We start from the raw sequence: 6,117 nt of genomic DNA, 5'->3' as shown, positions 1-6,117 counted from the left end.
AGGAACTCGCCGCTCTGCTCCCGAGGACGTAGGCATCTTTGCCGAACCTCGTTAAATCTTTGTGTTCTTCTGGATTTGTGTTGTTACTGTTTTCTTCGCCCTATTATTTTCTCAACAATAAACTACATCAAGTAGATGAAAAACTATAATAACAAGCAAAATTGACAAACACAAACTACTGGTTAATTATAATATCATCCTCATCGTCAAGGATGCACTCATGCAAATCACACTCCACTTCTTTGCCTGTTGAGCAGGAGGGGGGATCTTTGAAGGTCTGGCTGGGAGTAAGTCCCTCCATGTCAGCCTTGGTCCAACAATGTACTGTTTAGTCCTCTTCAAGCAGCCTAGCATGAATCCTTTCTGGATTTACTTCAAAAGAAGAAGACACACTAATAGGCCAAAAGACTTCAGGAGTTGTGCAACATCAACACATAAGAAGGCACAATAACAAACCAATGATTCTGTGGGTTGCACAGTACTAGCATAGAATGAGGTGCAATCACATACAAAAGGACTCTCGGGGTTGCACAACACCAATGCATAATGAGGCACAATAATAGGCCAAGGGATTCCAATTGACACTTTAATCTGAAAAGAGGGAAGTGTGCCTTATCTTCCCCCTTTTAGGTCTATTTATAGGCTAAAAATCATGAGAAATTGCTCCAAAATCCAAAGAATTTTGGGTCCAAATTTGTGTCATCCTTCTGATTTCACATCATCAGGGATTGTCCCGCACAATCCAGGTTCTCTACATGATCCCAAGCAGCACAAAGGATCACACTATTCATGAGCTACACAGTAAGCAGTGTGATCCGCAACATGGTTCGCTCTGCACTATTCCTTTGAGCCTCGCACCACTGACCCAACCTAGCATGGAAGCCCACATAATTGAACATAGCATTCGACCTAACCAGGGCCACAACCACCTTGCATGCATCATACCACAGAGTTGATATGTTCTACACCCCGACTCACTACCTACCAACCCGCACACAACCCGCTCACCCATGACCTACATCTCCATCATGTTCACCTACCACTACCACTGCTTTTTGCTTACCGTCACTATCCACCATTGTTGTATGCTACCACCGGCTATTGCCATCCACCCCAGGTCAACTCCAAATTTTCTTTATTTTTCCAAAATTTTATTATATTTTCATTTTTTTGATTATTTTCAGACAATTTGAACTTGTTATCCAAAAAAGAGGAAATTGATGCTTCATCAACTAATTTTACAATTTGACACAAATCTCAAGGCATTTGACACGAACCTTGATGAGTTTTTTGAGAAAAAAATATTTTGATTCAATTTATAATTCACTTGGAACTCAAATTTCAATAAACTAAAATCAAACTGGCTAGCTTGACTGGAAGAACCCTAAAATACCAAAAAATAATCCATCCTGAGTCAAATCAAGTTGAGATCAAGCTGCTAAACCTCTTATTTAGATTTCAATGATTATTTGACGAGTCAAATAACTCTTAATTTGATATATTTAAATCAAATTGATCATCTCAATGAGAGGATCTAATGAGCCCAAAACCACCAAATTCTAAGGTCATTAAGGCCATCAAATTATAAAAATAAACACTTTTGAGTCATTCAATTGGGTGGTTAAAAGAGTTATCTGTCGAAGGACAAAAATGTCCCTCTCTAGGAGGCTATAAATTCAAATCCTAAAACTATTATTGATTAAAGGCCCAACAATAGCTTCCGTCTCCCATAGCTACTGACCACCGTCGAACACCGGCCTCCATCAATATCCACCTACCACTGACCGCTTTTGGGATACAGACAAACATTATACTTGGTGTAACATTGTAAAGCTTTATTCCCAGTAACGGAATAAGTGTCTAATTTTGTACTTTGAGAACTTATAGTGAACTTTTTTGACTGAGATAGGCCCTGTGGTTTTTTCTCTCTCTAGAGTTTTCCAAACAAAATTTCCTAATGCCTTCTGTTATTTTCTTTTTATTATCTGTGTATATAATCAATTTCACACAACACTCGGACGTTAAATTATTACTTTATTACCGTAAATTTTCTAACGCATAACAATTCCTATTTCTCACATTGTTGCTTCTTTATTGAAAAAAAAACCTAGGTTTATATTTTAATTGCCTCTTGTATCAAGAGTTTGCCACATTAATTTATTTATTTTTCTGACAATGTGTTCACTTTATATGATATGTGAATTAGTTTACTATTCTTTAAATAATAAATTAAAACCAAAAACAAATAATAAATAATAATAAAATTTTAAAAATCAAAGAAAATCTGCATTCTTGAAGGATGGAAAAAAGAGTCCAAGCAAGAAAGCTTTGTTTAAGCATTATGAATAACGCATTAAAAAAAAAGCTAAATATTAATGCCTCAAAAAGAGAGGAAGGAACCAAAAAATAGGCCAAAATAATCCAAAGAACAAAAAAGACGAATAGAGCCTCAACAATGGTACACAACCAAAGAAGCTCGTTGGACAGTTTGTCTGACATGAGATCACGTCGGACGAATGAACGAAACGATAAAGTGCAAACACATGGCGATTGAGTCAGATGGCAGAGTCGAGTCAGAGAGCGCCGCGTGGGGCTTCAACGCGTACGAGGATGGCGTGGCGGCTGACTCGGATAAGAAGAAAAATTGGGTTTTTTATGATTTATTTAATTCCCATACGTTAGAAAATTCATATCTTTGCACAGAAAATTCATAAAAATAAAAAAAATTACCCACTTGCTTAGTGAATAGAGGAGAATAATATGGAATAAGAATTAAAATTATTTGACTTATATTTTATTTTTAATTAATTAAATACTCAAAAACTCAATTAAATCATAAGTCATTGAATATTAATCACCATGGCTTGATATTTTGGGGTTTTAAACTTCCTATCCTTAGTTGTGCTCTTTGATTTTTCCAAAGTCAAAGAACATCTCTAAGTGTGGAAACCCTAATTTTCAAAATAAATCACTTCTGTTTAATTAAAAAATTATAAAAATTAAAATATAAATTAGAAAAAGTAAAAGTTGTTTTGGTAGGTTCGCTGGGATTAGAGAACCTTAGAAAAAATATAAATCAAGTTTTAATATTTATATAAATTACTATAGTTAATTAAATCCTTCAAAACTCATTAAAATTAAAATAAATGGAATAACATTAAAAAATCATAAAAACTCATCCCACACTGTTAAAAATGACCACATTAACTCTCTGTAAAAATTTTATATTATTTTGAATTAATTTACCCACTAAAATTGATATTCTAAGCTAAATTTGATATTTGCATTTAAATAATTATATAAAATAAAGTAAAAGTAAAATAAATAAATAAATAAAAGGTGGTTTTCTGACTTCCTTGTGATCAGAGACACTTTAAAAAAAATAAAATTGAAGTTAAAATAAATATTTGATTTTTAAGGTATATTTTAAATTTTAAATAATTAAAATAATTAGAAATGATAAAAATCAATAAAATTGAAAAGTGCGCCAAAATGTCAAAATTGGTTCCCTCATCACTTGGGAGTAATTAAAATATTTTTTTCTTATTTTCTAAATAAAATTATAAATTTGTAAAGGCTTAAAAATGAATTTTCTATCATTTTGCACTAAAAAAAAATACAATAAATAAATTTAAATAAAAAAAATGTGGAATTTGTTTATTTGGGTTTCCGAGACTCAAATAGATTTAATAAAAATAAAAAAAAAGTTAATTTTCAACATAAATAATATTTTATGTTTACTTAATACTCAAAATAATTAAATAAATTTAATAACTAAAATAAAATTCCAAAATTCATGAAAATTGATCCTAGTGGTCCTCAGGCCTAGGCAAACCTCCAAACTTTTTTATAAGAATAAATAGTTTGTTTTGATTGATTAAATGAATTAACTTTGAAAATCCCTATTTTTGAATAAAATAATTCTTTAAATTAAATTAAATCTTGAAAAAAAAAATCACATTTTCTCCTTTAATATTTTATTTGACCCATGAATGGGGTACTATAAAAATTTCAAAGTCATTTGAGTTATATTTAATAAGTTATGAAGTGGAGAACCCTAAGGGCAAAATGGTACTTTTGAATTTCATGCCTTAATTAAATTTTAGGATTGATTAAAGGGTAAATGAGTAATTTTGATCATAATGAACTCTTTTGGATGATTAAAACACAAGGGATTAAATGACAGAAACCAATGCCTCACTTTTTTACAATAAGGGTATAATTGTAATTTCCCCCAATTATTATAATTTGGAAGTTAATTAAATTAAATTATCCTTAGGCGAGGGGTTTGATTTTGGAAAATGATAATTCACTAATTTACTACCCTAGTTATTATTTGTGTGATATATTCATTGATAAGGACTAAAAGTACCATATAATTTAATATTCCTAAAAATTCTAAACGCATATACACATAAGTCTTAAGGGCTTAGTAGTGAATTAGACTTAATCTGAACTTGCTTAATAATATTTAGGAAAGAAACATAATTAATTGTGAAAATTTTGTAAACACTACAAGCCCAACCTTAATTGTAGGTATAAAATTTTTAATAACTTAATCTTGCCCTCAAGGGCACCCATTTATATAACTTTTAAGTGAAATATTAAATGAGTAATTAAATACCCCTCTCATGAGATGATTAAAACATCAAGTTCACTGAGCACAAAGTATTTTAATCAATCAAACCTGATAATTAACTTTGGATGATTACTCGAATAATATAATAAGTTCAAATGAACTCGGGATGTTTTAAAAGATTCTAGAAGTTGCTTAGAGTCATGCTCCGAACACCTTGACGATCTTGTGGACATTTTGAAGGACTAATGAACCTATTACACTTTTCTCAAGAAAATCATCCACTGAAACTTCTATAGAACCCTTAGGTTTCGACATAGAACTCAGTAGGTTTAGCTCAAACCTTTTCTCCTGTTTTCTTTCCTACAATTTCTATTAAATTTCTGCAGAATTATATATACTACAAAACTAATCTTTCAGCGGGAGTAACGAGAAGATGAAATGTATACTTTTACACTTTTATTTAATTTCTATCATTTTACTTAATGCAATTTATTCTTGCTTTAAAATATTATACATGCTGGGTTGTAGATGTTACTTTACCTGCAAAAAAAAAAATACATTTCCAAAACCAATCAACTTTTTTAAAAAAATTAAACAACATTTTCGAAACCAAAACAAAAATAACAATGTCATAACAATTTCTTTTGAATTTACTAAAGTTCCTCGAATGAAATAACCCACGATTGCTAACGTGATCTCTCCGATTTAAATGGGTTTAACAGCTCATTTAAGCTAAGTAAATTCAAAAGAAAATAGTGGCACCAAAATGAGGGAACTGTGGAATCCTAATCGGTATCACTCTAATCACCTTTAACCCCGCATAATGATTGAACTTAAACTTATCATTTAGTTCTTTGAACATTTAGACTTTAGAACTGCTACTTTGCCGAGGAGCTTGGAGCTAACTTTGTGAGCAGTCTTCTACAACAACACGAGCATCTACAACAAAAAATCCTTTCCTTAGAATTAAATAATGAACCATAGGACTTCGAGGTTGTTCGTCTAGTGCGACATAAATCCTCAACTCATCTTTAGGTCTTTTGCACTACCCTGTTGTGCAATATAAGTCTTAACTCGTCTTAGGTTTCGAGGTTATCGTTCGTCATGACCTAAATCCTCATATCCTCTAGGCTATTTATATGATCATGTTATACAAATGTAAGCCTATATAATAATAATAATTGATAGGATAAAATATTTAATATATTGTCATCAAAATTGAAGCCAAACTATAGGATAGCTTGGGAAGACACCGAGGTTCTCCTCAGAATCCATGACATTGACGACGACTTTATATATGCTTAAAAATACAAGAATTTGACACCACTACTAAAAGATTTAAATCCCCAGCAACGACGCCAAAAACTTGATCCAACTTTTAATGTGCAAGAATTTATGAACATAGATTTATATATTTATAATGATTTTGTAAAGTCACAATTTCAAACACAAGTATACGTATCGCTCAAGTAATACAGGGCTCTAGTGGAGTCCCGCTTATCGATCCCACAGGGAAGCGAGGTAAGAGGTCCTTAGTT

The sequence above is a fragment of the Phalaenopsis equestris genome, unplaced genomic scaffold (assembly GCF_001263595.1).
Source record: "Phalaenopsis equestris unplaced genomic scaffold, ASM126359v1 Scaffold000600, whole genome shotgun sequence".
Lineage (NCBI taxonomy): Eukaryota > Viridiplantae > Streptophyta > Magnoliopsida > Asparagales > Orchidaceae > Phalaenopsis > Phalaenopsis equestris.
This window is presented reverse-complemented; position numbering follows the sequence as displayed.